We start from the raw sequence: 27319 nt of genomic DNA, 5'->3' as shown, positions 1-27319 counted from the left end.
TGTCCAGACCCATCCGAAACCCGACCCACCCGGAGGATCCGACCGGCGACCGATCCGAAACCGACCGACCCGATCAAGTCACCGGTCGGCGGCGGATCATTTTTTCCAAAAACCGACTCCGGCGAGTCGGTCTCGATTTTCCTCTCCCAAAACCCGAAAAATCCGATCCGACCGATGTTTAAGAATTTCCAGCCAAAATTTCCAGATTCCAGTGAGTTTTTCCTAGATTCTGGCGAGATTTCCAGAATCCGGTGATATTTTCTAGATTTCGGTCTCAAATTTCCGGATTCCGACTTCAAATTTTCAGATTCTGGCAACAAATTTTCATATTTCGGCGACTTATCAAGTAGATCTAGTGATATTTCGTCCAAATCTAGTGAAATCTCATCGAATCAGGTGAGATTTCTTCCAGATCTGGCGAAATCTCACTAACTTTTCGCCGTTTTCTCGCCGGAACCTCAGATCTTGACTCCGACCGACCCGCCCAAAACCAACTGGATGTCTGAACCGCCCGATCCAATCAGTTTCTCGGTCGGCGACAGGTTGATGGCAGACTCCACCCGATCAGGTCGGGTCGGCGGCGGGTTGAGCACAAACCCGACCCGCCCGACCCATGGACAGCCCTAAGAGTGAGAATGAGATGAGAGTGAAACGTGTGCTAGGTTTTTAAATTTTTGTTTTAGTTTAATTAGTTTACCTAATTAATTTAAGTTTAATTAGATATTTAATTAGTTTAATGGGTTAATGGGCTTGATTATATGCAAGGCCCAAGGCCTAATGCATTAATGCATTTGAAAGGCCTAGTTACAGGTTGCCCAATATATTTGCAAGGCCAGCCCAATCTGATTTTATATTATATATATAATATTATAATATAAAATATATTATATATATTATTCGATTCGGTTTCGGTCGGTTTGGTGCATACATACAGGAAATCGAAACCGAAACCAAAACTTCGGTTTGTGAGAAATAGAAACCGAAATTGAACCGAACCGAAATTTTGGACACGATTCGGTCGATTTCATTCGGTTTTTTCGGTTCTTCGGTTTTATGCATACCCCTACTTGGCTTTATCTTCTTAAACATAAATCTGATGTTCTTAATATCTTTAAGTTCTTTAAAGCTACTGTTGAGAATCAACTTGATTCTAAAATTAAAGTTTTAAGAACTGATTATGGTGGAGAATTCACTTCCAATGCTTTTAAGCTTTTTAATTCCACACATGGTCTTGTTCATTAGTTTTCTTGCCCTCACACACCACAACAAAATGGAGTGGCTAAGAGGAAGCATAGGCATATAGTTGAATGTGCTCTCACTATGCTCTCTCATTCACAATTACCACCTTCCTACTGGTCTTACACAATCTCCACAATAGTCCATATAATCAAAAGGCTTCCTACTCCTAATCTTAAGAATTGACTCCTTGGGAAGTCTTGTTTCATTCTAAACCTGATATTACTCACCTAAGGTCTTTTGGTTGTGTCTGTTTTCCTTTGCTGAGGTCTTACAATACACACAAAATTCTACCATACCACTCCTTGTATCTTCCTTGGTTACCCTGCACACACCAAAGGTTACATCTGTTAAGACCCAATCTCTTCTTTGCTTTATATTTCAAGGCATGTACTTTTCAATGAAACTAAGTTCTTTTATCCTCAGTCTTTATCCACTAGTCAAAATACTTCCACTCTTACACAGTCTTCCACATCACTTTTGTCCACACAGTTTTGTATTCCTTCTCCATGTACCTCATCTGACTCATCCTTACCTACTGCACCTCATAGCATTGCCTCACAACCTACCTTTGACCAATCCCCATCTATATCTGCATCCATCCCTTAGTCTAATCACACTCACATACCTACTTCCTCTCCCCAAACATCACAGTCTACCTATATCTCTACTCCTCAATCACATCCTAGCCCTGACCTTCCTTTACCTAATTCCTCTACTCTTCTATTCCCACTGCCATTTCCTCGGTTACCCCACAGGTTCCTTCTTCTATCAATACTCAACCTATGATCACCAAGTCTAAGGATGAGATTTTTAAGCCTAAAGCCCTTGTTGCCAAGGCTACTGCTATACAATCCTCCACTCATGTGATCTCACCTGAGTCCAACAAAGCTAATTCTGCAGTAACTTCCACCCATTCCAGAAAAGCTAGTTCTACTCCTAAGCCTGATTATATTACAACTGAACCACCATCTTATAGAGTTGTTGCTTAATATCCACAATGGTGTACGGTAATGGATGAAGAGTTTGCAACCCTCAAAAGGCAAGTTACCTAGACCTTGGTTCCACCCTCTCCTTCTCAGAATTTGGTTAGTTGTGAGTGGGTGTACAAGTTTAAACACAACAGTGATGGCACTATAAATAGGTACAAGGCTAGGTTGGTTGCAAAGGTGTTTCATCAACAATATGGGGTTGATTTTGAGGAAACTTTCAGTCTAGTTATTAAACCACCCACTGTGAGGATTATTCTCTTTTTTGCTATTCAATTCAACTAGCCCTTAAAACAGCTAGATGTAAGTAATGCCTTCCTTCATGGTTTCTTAAGGGAGGAAGTTTACATGGTTCAACCTCCTGGTTATGTAGACCCTGCATATCCCAACCATGTTTGCAAACTTTGGAAGTCTCTCTATGATCTCAAATAGGCTCCTAGAGTTTGGTTTAAGAGATTCTCCACATAGTTACTTCATATGGGGTTTCAGGCTTCTCTAACTAATTCCTTTTTATTCATTCTTCAATAAGGCAAATTGGTGGTCTATCTTCTTGTCTATGTTGATGACATAGTGATGACTAGGAACAGCCTACAATTCTTGTCCTCCTTGATTACCCAACTCAGTGCAGCCTTTGAACTTAAGGATTTGGGCCCCCTTCATTACTTCCTTGGTCTTCAGATCACCAGAACATCCAAAGGCTTATTTCTAACTTAGACCAAATATGCTTAAGACTTACTTCTCAAGGTCAATATGCACTCTTCCAAATTAGCTCGAACCCCTTGTGCTCCCAATTCTAGATTGTTTCCAAATGATGGTTCCTTCCTTTCTAATCCTCATGAGTACGGGAGTTTGGTTGGTTCTCTTCACTATTTGACCTTCACAAGGCCCGATCTCAGTTTTACAATGCAACAGGTGTGTCAATTTATCTCTGCTCCTACTGATGCTCACTTAATTGTAGCTAAACGAATTCTCAGGTATGTTAATGGCACATTGACCTATGGGGTGTTTCTTTAACCTGGACCAATCTCCCTTTCAACCTTTTCTAATTCAAATTGGGCAGGTGATCCTTATGATAGGTGTTCAATCACTGGTTATATGGTCTACCTTGGTTACAAACCCATTACCTGGAGTGCCAAGAGGCAAGAAACTATGTCTAGATCTTCTACTGAATCTGAGTATAGAGCATTGGCCTCCACTGCAGCTGAGCTTTCATGGCTTCGACAGGTGTTGAAAGATCTTGGTATTTTTCTTTCCTCACCTCCCAAACTCTAGTGTGACAATGTCTCTGCCCTTGCAATTGGATCAAACCCATTTTTCATGCTTGAACCAAACATGTGGAGGTTGATTACCACTTTGTTCGAGAAAAGGTGCTTCACAAAGATCTTCAAGTCAAGCATATTGCCCTGGGTGATCAAGTTGCTGACGTTTTCCACCTCTCGTTTTGTTTTTCTCAGGTCCAAAATCATGGTCTCTGTTGACCCCATGGTTTTAAGGGGGGAAGTTAAGGTGAGTGTTGAAAGTCAAAGGCAAAGGCATAATTTGAAAACAGAAGAAGAAGAAGAAGAGTAACGACTATTTTCTCTCTAACGGACTCTTAGCCAAACGGTGTCGTGTTATTTAAGTGTATTTTGCCTTGAAGAGAAACGGTGTGTTTAAGTTAATAGAATGATGCCGTTTCATGACTCTTCTTCAATAGCAGTGACTCAAGACTTTCTCTGTTTTCTATCTCTGGTTGTGCTTGATGAGTCACTCTGTTCTAGCCTTGACCTTCAGTGAATCGTTGAGCCTCAAGCTTCCACAGTAACTGTTATCCAAGCTGTCATCCCTAATTTCACGGAGCAATAGTTGCAAGCTTGTTGTAATTCTGTTAGTACAGTTTTCTCTAGAAGATTCTTGATGTATTGTAATTATGCTCTATAAATAGAGCTGAGTATAATGTATTTCTTTGAGCTTGATTAATAGAATTTATCTCTCTCTCTCTTCTGTTACTCATTTTCCGCCATTGTTAACCAACTTGCAAGCTCCAAATCTTTCAATTTTAGTCATGTGCCTAATGCCTATTTGATAGGGTTGAGCTATTCTTCATTAAATTCTAGTTGAGTCGTTGAGATATGTTGGAGATCTCGGGCTGAACTGATATGGCTTTGCGAGGTAAATAGAATTTGTTAATTTTTTTTTTTTTTTTTTCTAAAATGCCTACAAGTTCTCAAATATATGCTTTTGTAGAGAAAAATAAGAATAATATTATAATATTTGAACATTCTTACTACCCAATTATTTTTATCATGTTGATGCTGCAAAATTTGAAATTATTATTTTACAGTAAACCCTTGTGGTCGAGCTAGATTTTAAAAGCATGATGCACTGAAATATTTATGCTTTAAGAATGATTCTTGAAATTTACTTGTTAAATATGCACAAACTAGATTTTAAGAATGTTTTCATGTTTGATACCTTGATAAAGATGCATATTTTGTATGAGTTTGCAAATGAGTTTTTTGAGAATTGATACTTATAAAAGATATGTGTAACTATATATGATCCCTTGATGTGTTTTAAAGTCCTCAAGGAATCATGCTTGGTTAGATTAATTAGTATCGTAGCTTAGTTCCAAAGAACTATGGTCCCAAAGAGAGGATAATGCACTTATTGTAACAATGTAACTCTAAAGGAGTTTTTACCGGTTATAGTTTCCGAAGGAGTCTTAAAGTTATCGGTTCCAAGGTCTGACACATATGATAAGCACCAATGGCATTCCACTTATGGTGTACCAAACGCACCCAACCAATAATTATTAAATAGTCCTGGAGCACTGCTCAAAATTTCCCAAGTATTTTCCACCATGAACTCCCGTACGGTGCGCAATGTACATGCATGTCAGCATGCGAAACCTTGCATCTAGCTAGACAGAAACAATCGAGGGCAACCACAATGCATAAAGAGTGATACAAGCTTTCATGGCTTATTAATGCAACGTGCCCATGACTATGATCACCTCTCTTGTTGGGGTGGGGTTGGGGGGGCATGTATACCGTTTACGCTTTTCAATGTTTTCATGCGCATTTCTTGATATGATTTTCATATATATTTAACACATTTCAGAATCCTTTGCGTGTGTCCATATATAGTCCAGCCACTTGTACCATTAGGATCCGTTCTGTTATGTAAAGCTATTCATTCAAGCAACTATTTGAACTGTACATTCACAGAGGCCATTGGAAAAAGTTCTCACATTAAAATTAAAAAGCAATCAGTAGACTTTGGATTTGATCTTTATTGTCCATCGGAAAAGAAATGAAAACCAAAAATAAATAGATGAATCATAAAGACGTGCTACAATTCATAAACAACAAATCATGGAGGGTAGAGCTGGCAACTCAAAATCAAAGGTCAGTGGCATTGCCATGAAGTTTTGTCTCTAACATTTCTTGACAGACTAGCCCCATCATACGGTGGAAAGACAAAAGAGTGCCTAACTGTTGGACTGACATTTTTCCCATGACATTCCTTGCCACCATTTCTTTTTTCTTTTTTTCTTTTTTTCCTTTAAATTCAATATATCATAGTAGAAAGCTGATTTCCTTACTGTTGCACCCATCTCCATCAACCTAAACTCTTGCTGGGTACTGAAACTGCTTTTATCATACTGCAAAGGTTAAAACAAAGCATAGAATTCATGCATGATTGATTATTAAACACCAAACCACTCTCCCCTTCCCCACTCCTGCAAGCTAAATACAGAAAGAAAAGGGAAGAGAGAAAATTTTTATCTAAGATTAGTACCTTGAGAAATTCAGCTTCATGTTCAGATTCTTTTAGTGGATCCAGGCCACAGCCTGAGGTGAACCTGTCTCTTGTGAGAGATAAACTTCGACCAATGAGTTTTCTCTTCTTCTCCACTTCTCGTGTGAACAGTAAAGGTCTTGGCACGCACACAGATCTTTCAAGCTTCTTCTGATAAAAAATTATTGCCTTCACAAACTCCTATACAAATTTTAGGCAATTTAGACAAGAGTGAATGATGCTAGAAATATTACAATTTTTTTAACATTGAATTTACCAGCTAATGTGTTAATTTTAAATAAAAGATACAAATAATAATAATAATATATGACACTGATCATAATCATAGTCGCATCAATTAATTTCTAAGCCTTTTGTAATAAAACTTCAAATCTTTAGCTTTTTTCTTCAGATAATTCAAAATATGATTCATTAACTTCATAGTCCCTACATATCTTAAAACAAAAATGACACATATCTATTACCTGATAAGTAGATGAGCATCCAGGATAGTCAAATTCTTGAGAATTTTCTAGTCTCATTCGTTCTGGATGAAATTGTAATCCCACTATAAATTTACCCTCTTGTGGATTATATGCATTTGGGTCATAAAACCCTTCAACCAATCCATCGGGAGAAAAAGCCATGGGAACAAAGCGCTCGGCTAATCTTTTAACTCCCTGATGGTGATAACTGTTCACTAAAATCTCCACACTCTCCTTTTCCAAAGAATCCTTGAGCCAGTGATGCAAAGGAGTGCCATCCACTACCTTAATGACATGTCGATGCCCATCATAGTCTTCATAGTTAATGTGTGTCACATTGTGATCAACTGGGAATTCTTTTGAAATTTCAGTGTCTATGTCTTGTTAAAGGGTACCACCACATGCAACATTCAGGATTTGAGAACCTCTACAAATTCCCAAGTATGGTATGTTCCTTTCAAGACAAATTTTCACTAGTTTCAATTCAATCAAATCCTTTTCTTTGTCTGTGGCAGTATCACTAGCATGACTTTTCTTGATTTCCTCAAGCTCTTCTGATGAAAGACTAGACGTTTCTTTCTCATAGAGAGAGGGGTCAATATCTTCTCCTTCACAAAGAAGAACAACATGTATGGGCTCAAAGCTTTCCAACAACTTGTCTACTCCGGAAACTCGTGGAACAATCACAGGAACTGCTCCATAGCCAACTATCAAATCAAGATGATATTCACCTGAAAGAAAATATATTTCATGTAAGCTAGAGAAGAAGACCAGTATAGTTCATGTAAATGATTTTAGAATATAACGTTCACATAAAAATAATAAAAAACTCATACCAACAAAATCTACAAATTTGTTTTTACGAACTGTTCTTCTGGAGACAATAAGCACACGAGGTTTAACCACTGAATTGGCAACCATGGATGAAAACCTGAAATGAGATGACACGTTTTAAACTATAGAGATTGAAGCTTGATAATTTCCTTCATTATTAATAGAAAGCTGAGACCCCCGGTATATGATTTGCGTGTTACACTATTACTAAGTTTGCAAATCTTTAGGTTTTCTTTGTTATTATTTCACGTGACATATTTAGTAGTTTTGCACCCATGCTTCTTTAAGTTCAAATCTTCTGTCACATTTTGTCTATTTCACTCTATACTCCACCAATAAACACATGTCATGTGTCCACCTATTTAATTAAATTTGACTTTTCTTATTTTAATTATATAAAATAAAATAACACCTCACACTAGCCATCACCACCCACCATCAACCTTCGTCGGCACCGTCCTCCGGCCGCCGTCCGCCTACTGCCGGCCTTTGACGTCGTCAGCATCGCCGGCCATGGCCAACCCACCTATTTAATTAAATCCAACCCCATCCCCATTGTTCCTTTCAAACCCATCAACTAGGTGAAACCCATGTTTCAAAGTTCAAACCCAAGCCAATATCATCACCTTCAACCCAACACCACCACCATCAACCTTCATCGGTACCAGTCAACGGCGCCACCAACATCTTTGGTCATTGCCAAACATCATCTCCAGTCCGCACCAACCGCCATAGTTGAAACCCGTGTTTCCAACCCATGTTTCATCACCATAGCTAAAACCCACGTTTCAAACCCATTCCTCATTCTCAAATTTTTTTTTTTTCTCTTCCTAGTCTCTTGGACTACTTTTCTGTTTTTGCTCTTTAATTTTCATTTTCATTCTCTTTTATTTCCTGATTTTTATACTATTACCGAACCCATTTTGTGTTAGTTCTCTTTGATTTATTTTGTTGTCTTTGGTTGATTCAATGATTTAGTTTCTCTTTGGAGTTTGGTTATTAGGATTTGATGATATTGGCTTGGGTTTGAAACATGGGTTTTTGGTTGGTCGGTTTGAAAGCAACAGTGGGGATGGGGTTGGATTTAATTTAATAGGTGGGTTGGCCGTGGCTGGCAATGCTGACGACGTCGGAGGCCAGCAGTAGGCAGACGGCGGCCAGAGGACGGTGCCGACGAAGGTTGATGGTGGGTGGTGATGGCCGGTGTGAGGTGTTATTTTATTTTAGATAATTAAAATTAAAAAAAAAAATCAAATTTAATTAAATAGATGGACACATGGCATTTGTTTATAGGTGGAGTATAGAGTGGAACAAACAAAATAGGACAAAAGATTTGAACTCTGGTTCTTTAGTTATTGGAAAGTTCCTTACAAGTTACAACTTGGATAATCACTAACATGACCACGTGTAGGAAGTGATCAATAGTGCAACATAGGCAAAATTGACTAGATGTTGACCTCAAATATTGGAGAACTCTATCCGTTGAAACTTGAATCAAAAAACATTATTCGATACTTTTTGCAAGAAACATACATGTAAGAAGGGTATTACATATCACGATTACATAAAATTCTCATAACATTGAGGGGTAGGTAATTGCTTTCTCATTATATTAAACAAATATGAATTAGTGCATTTTCTCAACCAAAAAAAAAAATTTTGTGCAATTTGAAATGCAAGACGTGTAACATTAATTTAAACCAGCAAAAGAATTTTTTTTTTTTTGAGAATTAATTAAGTATTAATGATGATTATCTTTTTGATTGTCACTTAGAGCATGAGCACCAACTGTTGAAAAATATGTCATTTTAACTCATCAAAAAAGCTTTTATTATTTTAACATACCATTTTACACTTCACTCTACATCACATCTTTTATTCTTCAATTCTATACATTAAAATAATATTAACTAATAACTTAGCCCGATACAAAACACAACCAGTGGGCAACACACGAGCACCACCTAACAACCAATAACCACCACCACCAACCAACAACCACATCCATAACCACCGCATCCTCCACAACCCAAAACATAACTCAAAACGAACCAAATTAAATCCAACTAAATAATCACAACAAACCCACAGCCATAATCGCTAGAAACCCACAGCCACCACCACCACAAACCAGATTTAAAAAATAAAAACAAATAGGTAAGAAAGGCATAGAGATCTAGTAGTGTTGGTGTAGACACTGCATTTTGTACCCCTTACAACTCGAACCCTTGTTCCCTAATAATGCCCGAACTCTAAGGCCCAAGGCCAATTTAGAGTCCAGTCAAATATCAAATTGACTTAAGGAGTGTTAAAATGGAAAATATAACTTTTTAAATGAGTAAAAATCTATTTTTAGAAATAAATTACCAAAGAGGCCCTTGGCCCACGTATGTGGATAGCAGCTTGCCTACGTGGGCCAAAGCATGCGTACGTAGGCTCACTCTTACGTACGCAGCTAGGGTTTCAGAAGCATAAAAAAAATGCAAATTTTCTGCAATAATGGCTGAGATTTGGAATGAATCTTGTATCGTCAGGGAGCCGTTCCAAACCCCATTTTTTTTTTTCTATTATATAAAGCCTTACATGGTACATTTTCAAAAAACACAAAAATCTCACTAGAAAAATATAAGATTCATTAGAAAATAGTGAATCAAAAGGGAGTTTTTCATAAAACACCCTCAAGTCAGTTTATTTGATTGAGACCTTTACTGTCCCCAATCCTTTTAGTTTAACATTGCTAATAACTTTCTTATTGATTTGTAAATAAATTTGACTGAGGGTAACGGTTAAAAATCAAGTCTAGGAGCTTTTTGCTTTAAGGTATTCATTTTAGCTTTCTTTTCTTTTCTATCTTTCTTTTGTCATTTTAATATGTTTTTCTTGTTTAGTTTCTATTTATATATTCTTGTTTAGCTTAGCTTTATGTTTGTTTGACATTTATAAGCATGCTAGGTTGTTAGACTAATGTTTTTCTTTTATGCTTTGCTTTTCTGTTTCGTGATCTAGGTTAGGGTTTTTGAACAACCCTGCGCACGCATGTCATAAGCATGCATACGTAGGCCAAATCCTACATTCATACGCAAGTCAAATCCTACGTACGTAGGATTTGGCTTGCGTACGCAGGCCTCTGTCTGCATATGCAAGCATTTGCCCAAAAACCCTAATTTGGATTTCTGTTTTGTTTGGTTTGTTTGTTTCACATATTTTGCCTCTGTTTAAGTCCTTTTTACATACATATCTGTATCTGAGTCCCTGTTTCATATGTTTTATTTGCTTGTTTGTTTTTAACTTGTTAGATTAGGGTTTTCTTGTTTAAGATGCTATGTACATGCATTCATATGCTCATACATGATGTCATAGGTGCTGTGTTGCTAAAAGGTAAGTAAAGGTAAGTCATGCATTTGTATGAACATGCATTTGATGATGTATATTGTTTGAATATTCATTTTATGTCTTTTAATTCCAATCACATGCTTTATGTAATTTTGTGAGTGCCATGATACCTTGCTGCCATGATTGAGTTGCTACCTTGTTTTAAATGTATGATATGATAGGGTTTTCACATGCTAGATAAATGCTAGGGTTTGTATATGTGTGTGGTTTGGTTTCTTATTGCTTTATGGATGGATATATATGTGTTTTGGGATGAATGATGTCATCTTTTATACTTAGATGTATGCTAGTGTTTGTGTGAGTTTAGAATACAAGTATTGAACATGATTTTATTGAGGTTAAGACATAAGACACATTGATGGGAGGCCAATCTTAGGGTTGGGCGATCTTAAGTGCCTAACACCTTCCCAAGAACGTACCTAAACTCCAACTCCATATCTCTAGTAGTAAAATCAATGGTCCTTCCTTGAGAAGACGCTATATATATGGTTCTTAAACCATTGCAAAAACTAGGTGGTGACTCCAACACTTTCTGTTGTGTCCACAGGTGGCTTTCATTGTCGGTGGTGGTGGCTTTAGATCGGTAATAATGGCTCAAATCGGCTTCATACCGTGGCTGAGATAGGCACCAAATAGGCGGTGACTGCAACTTCATGCTATGGCTAAGATGGGTTCAGACTGAGGCGGCATGGCAACTTCAGACCAAGGTAGCGATGGCAGCTTCAAACCAAGGTAGCAATGGCAGCTTCAAACAAGAGGCGATGGCAACTTCAGACTAGCGACAATGGTATTTTCAGGCCAAGATCGATGGCAGCGGCTTGATCGATGAGGGAGGTAGAGAGGAGAAGAGGGAAGAGATAAAGAGAGAGCAATCGGAGTGGATTGGAGAGAGAGAGAGAGTAAAATATATGAGGAGGGAATACAAAAATAATAAATTTTTTAGAATATAGCTACAGTGTCATCCTATTATTAGCATGGCACTGTAGCATATCGCAAATAAATATGGCATTTGAAACACCTTATGCAGCATGTTTTTTAGTGGTTGGCATTTGGCACAATTGATGTTAATGCTCTTATATCATTTAAAAAAATAAAAATAATAAAAAACAAAAAAAAAAACCATAATATCTGAATTGCATACAAATTACAATAATCTTTTGATTATATAGTGACTTCATCGTTTGTTTAATAATGGTTTTCAATATAATTTTACTTGTGCCTCACTACAAATTATTTTATACAACAGATCATAATTCATATCTCAAATCTTTTGACCACAATTATCTTGTGGATTACATGACATTCTCTTTTGGAAATGGGTGCAGGAGGGACGGCAGTTTGGCATTTTCAGTTTACTTGTTAACTCGTTATCCATTATTTTAGTTTCCCAAGAGCACAGTGTTTTCGAAAATTATTCATGAGATAACTGTAGGGATGGCCATACCTATTGGTTAATGGATATCCAACCCTACCCGATCCAAATGTTCCGGGTAATACCCGATTCTTCATAGGTAGAACTTAACCAGGTAGGGTATGGATATTACCCGAATTATTCGGGTAGGGTATGGATATTATCCAAACCCGACCTGTATTTAAAAAAAAAAAAAACCTCTCTCACTGTCACTCACTCCCTCTAAAGAGAAACCACAACAACAACAACAGCAATCACAATAATTACTTGGAGGAGAGATTCAATGGAAGAGATTTCCTATTGAAGCGGTCGTACTTGTTTGGATTCGAACGGAATTTAGCATCAGAGAGGATGGTGATGGAGCTGGCAACAATGTCACCATGGCAGTACAAAAGAGGAAATTTCTGGAGCAAACGACCATCGACGTTTGGATCCATAACAAAGCTTAGAGTTTTCTCATTTCGCTACTACAGAGGAATGAAATCGCCGTTTTTTTGATGAAGAGGATTCTTCCTGTTATCAGAAAGATTCGTCGACTCTAGCAACGGTGTCGGAGGCGGATCATCAAGAAGAATGAAATCAACGATGAGCCCGATGTTCATGAGATCTTTGGTGGCCATCGTCGAAGCAGCAGCATTCTCGTTGAGCTAGTTACGATGTGGAGATCCTAAGGCGCTACTGTCACCGAACAGATTCAACAGGAGGTAAGATTAACAGAAATAGTAACAAACCAATGGTGTCGGAGGCAGATCATCAAGAAGAGTGAAATCAACGACGAGCCCGATGTTCATGAGATCTTCGGTGGCCGTCGCTGGAGTTGCAGCGCTCTCGTTGAGCCGGTTATGATGTGGAGATCCTAAGGTGCTACTGTCACTGGACAGATTCAACAGGAGGTAAGATTAACAGAAATAGTAATAGACCAAAGAGTGGGAAAAAATACACGTGGAGGGGTAATAATTTAAGTTAAAATGTTTTGGATTTAAAAAAAATAAAATAAATAGGTTTCGGGTAGGGTATGGATATCCATAAATAATATATCCGGGTAAGATTCGGGTATGGATATTAATAGGTATTAATATTCGAGTATCCATGGGTAAAATTTTCGGGTAGGGTATGGGTATACCCGATCCATACCCTACCCATAGCCATCCCTAGATAGCTGTCTTGTTTAGTAGAACAGTACATGGTATATGGATTTTGTTAATATGTGTCTTAAGGGCGCACAATAATTAATTATTTTCGGGAAAAAAAAAAAAAGTCTCGGGAATTGAAAAAGTATTGATAGCTTTTTCAAGAAAATTTTTCTAAAAAAAGATGGCTTAATGTGTGCCCTAAGAGCACACATTAACTGGACCCATGATATATATATATATATATATATTTATATATATATATATATATATATATAAAGGGCATGTGGATGATTAGGTGTCTTATTATAATTCATTGGGCCCTTAACGTCAAATTAGTTTATGCATAGGTTGCCTAAGATTAAGCTAATCATTTCCATTACTATATATGAACGTGGAGCATTTTCCATTACTATATATGAACGTGGAACATGCTATATCAGACTATCAGTAGAAACAATCCGTACCTGATTTTTGTATGGTAAATAGCATTGCAATTTTCTTAATGAAAAATTGAAAATAAGTATTTGATCCTTTCACACACAAAATTTAGAGTAATTTTAATTTTGCCTCTTAAAGTTCAAAATTCAAACCCACACTCCTAACAAAATTCACACACACACACATATATATATATATACACTTAAATTATATTAGAATAGGATTTCTATTTTGTCCCATGTTGGGTCCTACTCTTGAACCCAAGGCTCATTTGGTCTACTTATGTCCGGCAAGAGTTATACATGGCCGGCTTCCATTTCTAATTTTTTGGGTGTTTCTAATCTAGGATAACAATCTTTTGTGCCACAACTTTGCCACAAAATATAACTCCTAATCAATAAGTCTAAGAGCACAAATAATTGACAAAAACTTTCACACCTGCCTAAGTGGTAGCTGTTAAAAGTAGATTAAAAAAATGATATCAATGATGAGTTGATGGTCCAAATTAGAACTAGAAAAAAAAAAAATTTAATTCAACTGTGTTAAAAATTGTTACATCTGGTAGCAGTGCTGGCCACTGAATATAATTTAATGTTTGCATCTGATTTCCAGTAACTCATCAAACTGTCAAATGGCCCATGGGCTTGGCTAATTAATAACCATTAATCCACAATGCACGTGTCTACATTTGACGATTGGGCTTAATTATGGCCCGGTATTTACGTGGTTTTACAAACTTCGGTTCTATCTTGTCAAATGACCAGCTCAGCAAATAAAACAAACCACCATGTGCATAAGAATAGTTTTAGAAAGTAGGAAGATTGATTATATTATATCCTTCAGAAGTGATTTAGAAGAGGGTTGCGTTGCGTCCTCTTTTCCTCTATTCTTTATCTATTTTTCTCTCTCTTTAGGTGTGTTGAAGTTTGTTTATAGATGGTGCCAAACTGTCAATTCAAACTTGATAAAGTCTTTAAGTCAAGTATATTGAATTAAAAAAAAATAAAAAAAAGTTCACAATTTTGATCGGCGTATAAAAGGTCCACAAATTATGTTTTTCTGTGAAATTCCGGTCATAGATTCTCATTTTATCCTTGGGGTTATACTGAAATTCATGTCAAAATTTGGAAATTGAGGGAAAAGCCAAAGATTTTCATGAGTGCGGGAAATTCATCATAGCCTTCTTTTTTCAAATAAGATTTAAACTCGGTAGCCAAAATTTACGTGCATTCCCTAATTATATAGTCAAAGTCAATATTAATCATAGTCCAATCCATACCTTTGGCCAATTTATAATCACTACAAGAAATTTGTACTATTGTAGTGGTTTTTTTGCGACAAGTGCAAAAGCTACCGCTATATGTCACATATTGCAGCATTTTTTCAAACCACCATAGTAGTTCTAATCTTTTGCGGCACGCTACAGCAGCGGTACATAGAACTGCCACAATATATGTGTTTTAGCGGCGTTTACTTAGATATAGCAGCGCTCCAAAAACCTGCCGCAATAAAATAGTATTTGCGAGGATACTATAGCGGTGGTATTGAAAACCGTTGCAATATGTAAGTTTTAGCGGCACTTTTTCTTTGTTATAGCAGCGGGTTGGACTGTCGCAATAGACCTTTAAATTTCCCTCTTTTTTTTTTTTGCCTTCCCACTTAGGTTTTCACTTCAGTGCCGTTAGCCCCAAAACCTCATCTCTTAAAATCTCTTCACTTACAAAACCAAGCTTCAACTCTCACAAAACCAAGCTTTAGTGCCGTTAGCCCCAAAATCTCACTCTCACAAAAACTAAGCTTCCTCGCCATAACCAAGCTTCTCCGCCACCGCCGCCTTGATTCTTTCGCCATCGCCACTCTCTTCAGGTCCAGCCATCGTCGCCTCGCGTCTTCTGCCTCGCCGTCACCATCGCCATTCTCTCCCGCCAACGGGTCGGGTAGCCTCATCAGGATTGGATTTCGATCTTCGACCAAACCACACACTTTCTCAGGTACATTTTATAGATTGTTATGGTATTTAAGGTTAACAAAAACACAAACATCTTTTGACATCTTTTAACAAAAACACAAACATTTTTACAAATTGTTAATTTCTCCTTATTCGCCATGCTTACAACCTTAAAGAGCTTGACATGTACACTACACTCTTGTCTTTATTGATCTCTAATACTTTTCCTTTTTCTAAATTCTGTCCTTTTTGTGTTCTTGATTTTTTATGAATTTGTAAGGATGGTAGTCAGGACTGTTAAGATAAGTGTTTAACATGAATAAATGAGAATTGGGTTCTTAATAGATGAGGAAATTTGAATTAGAGGACTGATTCTTATCTAAAATTAGGCATGGGTTCTTTATGTTTACATCCATAGAGTATGGAGGGAAGTCATATGGGATTGAAATTAGGTATAAAAGAAATAGACTTTTTTTTCTCCTAGGAAATTCCCTGCATAAATGACATTACTTTTCCATGATCATACTGGCCACATTTTCCCCTTCCAGTTAATAAGTTTATGTAATTGGACCAATTCCAATTATTGGTATCTTCCTTCACTTTGTGGCTCTGTATTGTTGTGAAAATATTTTTCCATGTGCCCAGTCGCTTAATTCTTTGAGTCAGACTAGATTTAGATTTTGGTACAAAAGGATCAAGATTATCTAGCATTAGGCCAATTGGGGTAGTTTGTATGGTGATCTGTGTTCTACAATTCTCCACCTTAGTCCAACTCCTAATCCATGAATTCGTGCCTAATTAACGTCAAGCAAGAGGTCTTATTGAATTAACAATCATAACTAAGTTGATCAATGAGCACTTTTGCCAAGTCCAGAACATGGTTTTATTGCATTGCAAAAGGACTAGAGACTTATTCAATGGCCTTTAGTAGCTAAGATAGCTTTAATCCTTGCCAAATGATACTCCAGAGGCCTTTTGATAAATCTTCAATTTTTTCCTAAGTGACTACCACCCCTCCTCCCTCAAGACCTCCAGTTTTTCCCTTTTGCCAACAGCAAATGAAGTCCTATGTAAGTGCTAGTGATTTAGTTTGGATGAGTCATGCTCTTTCTTAAATTTAATTTGCAACAATAAGAGATATTCTTGTACACCCCCTTTGTACTTGTTCTGTTCCATGTTTTCTTGTTAATGAACTTCTTACCTATTACCCAAAAAAAGAATGAACTTTTTACTAAGCAAAAAATAGTAAAGTTGCATATTGCTAGTCATCTCTTGTTTGGATTTCTTATAACCCCTTAAAAGTAAAATGCACTCCTACATTTGCCAGGGCCCTTTGCTTCATACATTTCCCTAAGACAAGCAATTGGAACCTGATCCTCTACAAAGTGCTAAAAAGAAACGGAGGGGTAAAAATAATGTAGGAGGCGAAGCTAAACCTTTGTGTGTATATATATATATATATATATATTTTAAATGTTTACTTTTGTTTGTTTAATATTCATTTCTTTACTCCACTGTTTAATTGAATTATCTTTTCTGTTTAAAAAAAAGAAAGATTAATCTTGTTAACTACTTCTCTCCTGTTATGCAATCGCTTCTTTGGCTTGTTTACTGAAAGACCTCATGTTTTTCTTCTTAATAAGCATACTAAGTTGGTAGCCTCTCCTCTTAATCTTTTTCTTCTTTATTTTTAAAGCAATTGCTCTCCTATAAATTATAAAATCATCTTGGGTTTCTTTTTCTTGTCATTTATGTGCCACTTATTGTCTTAAAAATATATTAAATTTAATGTTATTATATTGTTGATGCAGAAAATTTGCTGCTGGTTTGAACCGTGTTGGCGATGATAGTCGCACTTCCAAAAGTGGTACATTTTTTCATTACATTATCTTGTGTGTGTGTGTGGTGCTTTAACTTAGCAATTAGTTAAGTTGCTTTGAATTTTAATTTTAAGTCTTTTTTTTTTTTTTTAATGTAGTGGGTGGTGGGTGTTAGAAATTTGAAGGTTTATATGGAAAGTGAGGTAGCTAAAGCTGATGCTAATAGCAAGTTTAGTTGTGTAAATATGTTTGATAGACCTTTATGTATGCATGCTACTCGTTATTAGATTATTAGTAATTTGAGGAAAGGGAGTAGATGAAAGAATGAAAAAAAATATGGGATTTTAATATTTTTATGTTTTATGTTATCGCGGTTTCGATTCAACAAAACTAGAGGGTTAAACTATGAAAGCCTAGCAGTTGTTTAGTACTTTGTTTTGTTTGAGTGGACCTTGTTGGCAACAATGTAAGATTCATCATTTCTATTCATATTGGCTACTGTTGTTGACATAATTTGGTTTATCAAACTTTAATAGTTTTGTTGTAGCATGAAACTTAGTTACTCTTATTTTGTAGCATGAAACTCAGTTACTCTTAGTTTGGTTTTCTTGGCGACCAACCTGGGGATAAGAGGAGCTTGTATTTTCTTTACTTCATTTTTATTTATCTACTCTTGTTGTTTTCTCAACGAAGGGAAACCTGTAATTGCTAGCGAAAGGGCTAATCTGACTAGTGTGTGTAGGAATGGCAACGGGTCGGGTTCGGGCCGGGTTTTTCCATACCCGGACCCGACCCGCGGGGCTAGACCCGTAGCCCAAACTCGACCCGTTTAGGAAACCGGGTTTTTCCCGGAGCCCGGACCCGCCCCAGCCGGGCCCCACGGGTCCCGCGGGCCGCGTTTAGGGCTTGGGCCCAATTCGTGGCCCAACCAATAAAAAAAAAAATTTAAGCCCAGATTTATTTTTTCCTTACGTTCAAGCCCAGATTTATTTTTGCCATTCAAGCCTGCATATTCCAAATAAAAAAATTAAGCCCAAATTTATTTTTACCTACATTCAAACCTACATATTCAAATTCAAGCCTAAATAACGTGACCCAAATGCCAAATCATAAACTACTAATCATAAATCAATAAATCACCTATTAATTATAAATCAATAAACCATAACTAATATCATAATCATAATTCAATAAATCATAACCAAGATTTTAAATCAATAAATTACCTAGATCATAACTAAAATCACCAGCTAAACATAAAAATAAAATAAATCAAACAAGTCCAAGAAACAAGTATCAAAAGTTCAACGAGTCCAAGAAATTAAAAAGCTACAAAATAAATCCCTAAAGTTTAGAATAATTACAAACCAACATATTAATCCAACAAGTCTAAGAAATTAAAAAAAAAACTACTAAATTAATACAAAATGTTTAATCTTCATCAATTGTGATACAACTCCCATCAATTGTGGCACAACTCCCAAATTTGTTTGTGTCTGTGTTTGTGTCTTCCATCTCCGTTTTAAGCTCTGCATTCCTAACAAACACAAAAAACAAAATTAACAGAGTTAATTTGAAAATCTCTCACAAAATACAACAGCTCAATAGTTAACAATCCCAATAACAATATAACATCACAAACACCTTAACCCATAAACCAAACCCTCACCCACCCAAAACCCTAATAAACATTATTATTACCAGCAGATATACAAAATAGAAAAAACCCTTTCAACAACAAAGATATTTAAGACAAAGCAGTTAAGGAAAAGAATCAAAAGATAAAAACGAACTTCACGGACTCGGTGAAAATGAAATAAGAAATTAAGAATACCTGACTGATTGCTGAGCTGAGCAAGGGAGGGAAGGCTCACCGACTCAGTGACTGACTGACTGAGGAAGTGTGTGAGTGAGGGAGGGTCGGACTGAGCTGATCGGAGTGAGGAACTGTTGGACTGCGCTGCGCGTGAGGCGTGAGGGAGAGGGAGGAGGGAGGCGTGAGGCAGAGGGAGGCGTGAGGGAGGGAGGAGTGAGGAGTGTTGGACTGGGCTGCGCGTGAGGCGTGAGGCAGAAAGGAGGGAGAGGGTCTGCGGCAGCTGAAGATTGAAGAGTGAAGAAGAAATGAGGGAATAGTTAGGGTTAGATTATAGGTTTATATATATATTAGGGTATTTTTGTAATTTTAGGTACCGGGTTTTTTAACGGGTTTTTATACTGGTCGGGTCTCGGGTCGGGTCTAGGGTTTTTTTAATAAAACTCGGACCCGTTTCGGGTTATTTTTTTAAAACCCATACCCGACCCTATTTCTAATCGGATCGGGTAAAACCCGACCCATTAGGGTCGAACCGGACCAGGTATCCACGGGTCGGGCAAAAATTGCCATCCCTAAGTGTGTGGGTAATACTTCTTCAATCCTTTCCTTGGTAGTTTTGGTTGCTCTTAGTAGTAGTGTATAGCTTAATAAAATTTGCTGAGAATATTCACTTTGACTGTGGAGGAATTACATTTTCTTGTTGCAAGCCTGACTTGACATCAAAAAGATAAGACTATCCTCTATAAATGTATTCAACCTTTGTTGTTGCTTTTGTATATATGACTCTTGTATGAATTCCTAATACTTGGATGCTTCATTCTGATTCACATGTAAAAATTAATCTAAAAATTTTATTCATTGGATTACTTTTACTATACTTATTAGTGCACCAACTTCAAAGTGATTTGGATATTTAACTAAAGTATGAATTGCATATCTTTTTGCAAGTTTGTAGTCTCCTTTTATATTATAAAAACAAAATTGCATATATTGTATATTTGATTTAAGTAATTTCATGTTGATGGCTGAAAAATGGAGGAAATGGATTTTGAATTATGGTTGCTATAGCATTTGAATTAGAAACTACTTATTAATCAGTGTGGAGTTCATGATAGAGTTCTGTTGATAATGACGATATATGTGCAGAGTAGCAATACATATACAACTAATTGCTGGCAAAGTAAGTGAAGTTGGTGAAAGAATTAAGGTACACTCTCTCTCTTTCTCTCTCGAATTAGGGCAAGCAGATGGCTTGCATAGAGTAATAAGGTGGTTTTAGCTAATATTGGGAGTGTTGATTGTTTTATATAATATTAGATGATTCTTGTTGAATTGTTTTTATTTGATTAATTCATTTTAGGTTATTAATAATAATGATGTTATATTTACCAAATGTATTGATAACTTCTGTATGCATTTAAATTCATTGTTTTCTTAGGAACATAGCTGAAAGTGAATGATCAAAGATGATTTATTTCTTAAATTAAAGTGAAATTGTGTAAATAAATTGTGTGTTAACTCTTACTTTGTGCTTTCATGAAATCACATTATAGGTATTTCTTGTAAACCACTTTATAGCAATGGATAAGAGTTGGATGAAAATTACCAATAGAAGGTTACGAGAATATTTAGGTGGAGTCCAACAGTTTTTGAATTTTGCATCTAACCATGCACACCTGGATGGAACAATTTCATGTCCATGTAGAAAATGTGTGCATACAAATTCGTGACCTATAGATGTCGTACAAGTTCACCTGGTGTCAAAAGGGATTTTTACGGGTTATAACCCTTGGGTTTTTAATGGAGAATCATCATCTGCACAGACTTCTACTAAAATTCCTAATAGTCATGTCCAAGAAAACCCGATAGAGTATGCCAATCTTCGTTACATGTTGCATGACATGTTTCCCATACAAGATATGACATCTAGGCTAATGGAAGAAGTCCTTATTATGCAACAACCCATAGAATGTCCTAATGAAGATACATTTCAGTTTATGAAATTGCTTGAAGATGCTAATCAATTTTGTTATGAAGGTTGTGAGCATTTTACAATTTGTCAGCCATTGTGCATTTGTACCACATGAAGTGTCTTAATGGTTGGACCAACAAATCATTTACCATGTTGCTGCAATTTTTACTTGATTTTCTTCCTTCAAATGCTAAGTTGCCAAAAGATTGTTATAAGGTTAAAAAGATTATTAAGGATTTGGGCTTAAGCTATGAGAAGATTCATGCTTGTCCTAAAGATTGTATTTTATATTGGAAGGAGAATGTCAACCTTAAAGCTTTTCCAAACTGTAACCTTTTAAGATGGGAAAGTAATGAGTCTAAAGGTCAACAAAGTACTAATACTTCCTCGAAGAAAAGAAAGAAGAAAGCTGCAAAAATCATACGGTGGTTCCCCTTAAAGCCAAGATTGCAATGACTATTTATGTCTCTTGAAACAGCCAATCATATGAAGTGGCATGCTAATGGTCGTGTGAATGACATGTTAATGAGGCATCCTGTTGATTCTGAAGTTTGGAAATCTTTTGACTCTTAAGTACATAGAGTTCTCATCTAAGCCTCGTAATGTGAGGCTTGGATTAGCAACCGATGGATTCAACCCGTGTGGGAATATGAATAGTACTTATAGTACATAGCTTGTCATTTGATCACATACAATCTCCCTCCATGGATGTGCATGAAAAGGTCTTCTTTCATACTATCATTATCGATTCTCAGTCTAACCTCACTTGGGAACGATATAGATGTGTACTTACAACCCCCAGTAGAAGAACTAAAGGAGTTATGGGATGTTGGAGTAGAAACGTTTGATGTGTCTTCCAAAAAATCATTCTAAATGCATGCTGCATTATTATGGACCAGAAATGATTTTCCTGCATATGGTGATATCTCGGGTTGGAGTACTAAAGGTGCTCTTGCATATCCCCCTTGTAACTATGATAGTCAGTCTCGTTGGTTAAGATATGAAAGGAAATTTAGTTACATTGGACATAGGCGATTCTTGAATAGTAATCATACATTCCGTAAGTAAAAAAATTCATTTAATGGGCATGTTGATACGAGATTAGCTCCTACTACAGTATCCGAAGGGGAAATCATGTTACAAACGGATGTTGTATCCAATCATGTGTTTAGGAAGAAAATAGTCAATTTGCCCAATAAAAGAAAAATATGGGAGGAAGCCTTAACTGTGAAAAAAGAGAAGTATATTTTTCACCTTACCTTATTAGGAGCACTATGTGTTGCATCACAATCTTGACGTGATGCATATTGAAAATAATATAGTCAATAATATAATTAGCATATTGTTGACCTTGGATGGCAAGATAAATGCTAAATGGAAGGCACGTCAAGACTTAAAAGGATATGGGTATAAAAAGTGAACTATACTTGGAAAATGTTGGGAATAATCAGACACATATGCCACATGCCTGCTACCATATGAATGCTAGTGAAAATGATGGTTTTCTACAAGTTTTAAAGGATGTAAGAGTGTCAGATGGATATTCTTCAAACATCTCACGTTGCGTTAAACTCAAAGAACGCAAGATTAGTGGAACGAAGAGCCATGATAATCACATCTTATGCGGCGACTTTTTAAGATAGCAATACATGGATCTTTGCCCCCTGAAGTGAGTAGGCATTTAATTGACTTATCTTGTTTCTTTAAGGAGATATATTCCAAAGTACTGAATATGGAGGAACTTAGGGCTTTTGAGAAGAGAATTGCAATGACATTGTGTGAATTGGAAAGGATATTCCCTCCTTCTTTCTTTTCAGTGATGGTACATCTAGTCGTGCATTTGGCTAGCGAAGCCAAAGTTGCTGGTCTAATACATTATTGTTGGATGTATCCCATAAAGAGGTAACACATATAGTAACTTGGTGTATTTGGTTTTGTTTAACTTATCAATTTCTCGTTGTTGATCTTGGATTTTCCAATAGGTACTTGTCAAGACTTAAGTCTTACGTGCGAAATAAAACTTATCCAGAAGGCTCCATTTTAGAAAAGTATATAGCAAAGGAATGCTTAGCAGTTTTCTCATGCTATTTTAAATCTATTGAAATTGCATTCAATCTGTTGAAATTGCTGGTCTAATACATTATTGTTGGATGTATCCCATAAAGAGGTAACACATATAGTAACTTGGTGTATTTGGTTTTGTTTAACTTATCAATTTCTCGTTGTTGATCTTGGATTTTCCAATAGGTACTTGTCAAGACTTAAGTCTTACGTGCGAAATAAAACTTATCCAGAAGGCTCCATTTTAGAAAAGTATATAGCAAAGGAATGCTTAGCAGTTTTCTCATGCTATTTTAAATCTGTTGAAATTGCATTCAATTGGTCTGTAAAGAATGTCAAGGAATCTATGGGAGCGGTGGTGAGTATTACACTAGATTCAAATTCATGGATCCAAGTATATCGTTATGTGCTATTCAATTGTGAAGAAATCACCCTATTTCACGAGTAAGTAATATGTCATTGTGTATCCTTTCATGGCATTCAAATACAATACTCTAACTTAACACTAACACGTTTGTCCACATAGTGTACATAGTGGAGATCAAGGCTAATTTCCATTTTCATGTAACCGATGATGTTATTCAAAAGCAGCACATGGAGAAATTCTACAACTAGTTTAGGAACTATATAAATAAAGCATATATATATAATTTTATTGTCTATAATAGGTAATGTCAATGTCTATAAATAAAACTTGGCTGTAACACTTTAGATAGCATACTTAAAATAAATGCCATTGTCTATAATTGGTGATGTTAATGGATGCATCTGAGAAAAAGAAACTCTCTGATAAAGTCATATGGCTTACTCGATATCCAGATAATGAAGCAAAACAATTCAAGCATTATGTTATAAATGGTTTGAAGTTTCGCACCAAAGACTCTGAGGCAACTAGGAAAACTCAAAACAGTGGAGTTTATGTTGTTACTGAAGGTGGTGTTACTTATTATGGTGTACTAATCGATATTATTGAGGTGAACTACTCTGACGAGCATCGATATGTACTATTCAAATGTCAATGGGTTGACTTTATGAGCGGGAGAGGATGCAAAAAAGATGAGTTTGGATTTCCCTTTGCCAATTTTTCACGATTGATACACACGGGTGATCGATTGATTAACGAGCCTTATGTATTAGCATCTCAAGCTTTACAAGTGTTTTATGTGGAAGATATGAGATGTAAAGATTGGGCAGTGGTGGTCAAAACAAAACCTAAAGAGGTGTTTGATGTAGGTATTAATGCTTCACGTGATGATGATGTGGGTACCTATCTTGAGAATGTCCCTTATAACATAACTATTGACGATGCATGTGATGATGCAAATGATAGTCATGCTTGGGCTTGAGTTAATGAAGAAGGAACCATTTATGATACACCATTGATTAGTGAGGATGAATTGCTTGAACAAGAATTATGATAAAAAACTTAGCGATGATGTTTATGAGTCTAATGATGATGAGTCTAATGATGATGACTACAATGATGATGAGTGTAGTTAATACTTTTGTTATCACTCATTATATTTTGCCTTAATGATTAGAGTTTCAAAACCTCTCTCTAGTTAATTTCTTCCCCTTAAAATCATATCTCAATGTTTGTGTGTTTTTTCTTAAGGAATTCATTATGTTCTAATACAATTATTTGAGATTTGATTGTGTTAAGATTGGACTAATTGTTTGTATTGTTGGTGCATGTCAACTATTACATGATTGGCTTCCATGGTTTGCTTCTCCCTTGGTTGTTTCCATGGTTTGCTTCTCTCACTAGGTCCTGTCAGACTCGACAAGGTATTACACTCTTTTAATATCCCAAAATGCATAACCAAATGTACCATTTATAGTAAGTGTGTGCATGCTCGCTCGGGTGCATACTTTTTTTTAATATTCATTTATAATGTAAGGAATTTTGAAATTTGCAATTATTTTTGTAAGGTAATGAACAATATGCTTAGTTTTGTCCATGTGATTTGAAATTAAGCATACTGCTTCTTCTCTAAGCTATGACTTTGCTCATACGTGTATGCATGATGGGTTGGAATGGCATTTGTATAAGGTAGTGAAGATTAAAGGGTATTTTTTGTTTTGTTTTGGTTTTTTGTTTTCTGTTTTTTGGTTTTTTTATTTATTTATGTTTTGTCTACTTTTGCATTTTTTAAGTTCAGAAGGTTACCAAACCAGTAAAGACTATGTAACTTAATAATAGAAATATAGAGAAGATGTTGAAGTGCATGTTAATGTTATTGAATCATGGATATTAATTGATAGAGAGGCATTGGGGACATACACTTTTTTCCCTGTTGATTGCAAAGGTTTTGATATAGTTAAAATACTTAATTGTGTGTCAATGTTATTGCTATGTTTTCAATTTTGATTGATAGAAGTGTTTGTAACTTGCCTTTTTTTCCCTTTTCATTACTAAGCTTTTATTTGGACTATGTAGTTCTGCCAAAGGGTATAATTTTGATTTGCTTTCTAGTTGATGGTTTCAGATGCTCGTTGATGATATTGGAGACATGACAATTACTGATGATGGTGTTACAATACTGAAGATGTTAGAAGTTGAGCACCCTGCTGTGAAGGTGGATAAACAGTCTCATCTTGCTCATACTTTGTTTTATAGCTGCGAGGTTGCTATAATTTTTTGATGGCTTTTTGTGTACAAAGAAGTACATTTGAACAATTGCATTTTTTGGAAGTGTTGAAGGATTTTTTTTAAATACTTTGGAACTTTGATTGTGGCATTAGTTTGGAACTTTGATGATGGTTATTGACAATGTTATGTATTTGATAATATATTTCTATGTTAATATAATGTTAGTTTGGTTATCTAGTTACATTTGTGGTATTGTCTTAGTGGAGCTAAAATTATTACAGGTTATTTGTAATAGATATGTGGTTTTAGAACCTAGGAGAGAGAGAGAGAAAAAAAAAAAACTATAGCGGCGGGCAAAAACCGCTGCTAAAGGACTAAAATTATGATATAATTGAAGACCTATAGTGGCGTTTATAGCTCGCCACTAAAGCTTCACACATATAGCGGCGGGCATAACTACCGCTAAAAGGTGTATAGGGCCTGCTGTTTAATAAGCCCTTTAGTGGCATTTATTGCCCGTTGCTTAAAGGTCACTTGACCCAAATAGTAACCTCATATGGTAGTGGATTTCAGCCCACTGCAATAGACCAAAACCGCTGCTAAATGACGAATCTATTGTGACACTTTTTGTTACCGCCGCAATAGATCTATAGTGGCATCGCAACAGTTGTAGAAAGAACAACCGCAACAGCACCTGCTGCTAAAGGTCAAATGTACCTTTAGCAGTGCTTTTTTGTGCTTTAGCAACGGTTTTGGCCCGCCGCAATAGTACAAATTTCTTGTAGTTAATACCCCACGGCATGGATTCCAACTTGACCCATTCTTAGCCCTCCGTGAATTGTAATGACCATATTTTCCTCTCAAAAAATGCTAAAACTATTACATTTTTACTATATAAATCTTATTAACTAAGGTACTGTATCATTGAATTTGATTAAAAGGGAAGATGATTTAAAACGTGAAAAGATTAGGTAAAACATAAAATTTTGGAATCATTTTATATGTGTTGTATATTAACTTTCTTGTATTCAATCACATGATTATATTGACCAATAAAGAAACCATAGAAAATTTTATTTACCCTGAAAAAAAAAAATAAAAAAATAAAAAAATAAAAAAATAAAAAAAAACTTACTTTTGTGATGCATTGGGTAGTATAGTCACAATTAAAATAGTTAAATTTAGTAGAGAACTTTAAGGTATATGACTTTGAGAAACAATTACCTAAATATGTGATTGCCACAAACTGTATCAAATATTAGGGTTGGCAATTCGTGTTAGTGTGTCAGGTTCATATCATGTCGAACCATGCGCATTCAACTATATGGGTTGACCTGAACGTAATCTGTTTAATAAACGTGTCAAAAATTATCAACTCTAGCACAACCTATTTAATAGACAAGTTGACCC

General features: G+C 36.1%; 1 long non-coding RNA gene and 1 pseudogene across 2 annotated transcripts; one reads left to right on the top strand and one right to left on the bottom strand.

Annotated features, from left to right (window-relative positions):
* Positions 1–5608: 5608 nt before the first annotated feature.
* On the bottom strand, positions 5609–7414 carry LOC126699927 (putative glutamine amidotransferase GAT1_2.1; annotated as a pseudogene).
* Positions 7415–15366: 7952 nt separating this feature from the next.
* LOC126713852 (uncharacterized) lies at positions 15367–26146 on the top strand. 2 transcript variants are annotated; one of them, XR_007651463.1, is made up of 5 exons: positions 15367–15693; positions 17462–17517; positions 20430–20490; positions 25085–25104; positions 25806–26146. It is a non-coding gene; the product is annotated as an uncharacterized LOC126713852 (long non-coding RNA). The 2 variants fall into 2 exon arrangements; XR_007651464.1 differs by having other exon boundaries at positions 25793–26146.
* The last annotated feature ends 1173 nt before the right edge of the window (positions 26147–27319 follow it).

This window comes from Quercus robur, chromosome 2, assembly GCF_932294415.1.
Source record: "Quercus robur chromosome 2, dhQueRobu3.1, whole genome shotgun sequence".
Lineage (NCBI taxonomy): Eukaryota > Viridiplantae > Streptophyta > Magnoliopsida > Fagales > Fagaceae > Quercus > Quercus robur.
The sequence above is the reverse complement of the archived record's forward strand: the minus strand, read 5'-3'. Positions and strand labels throughout refer to the sequence as shown.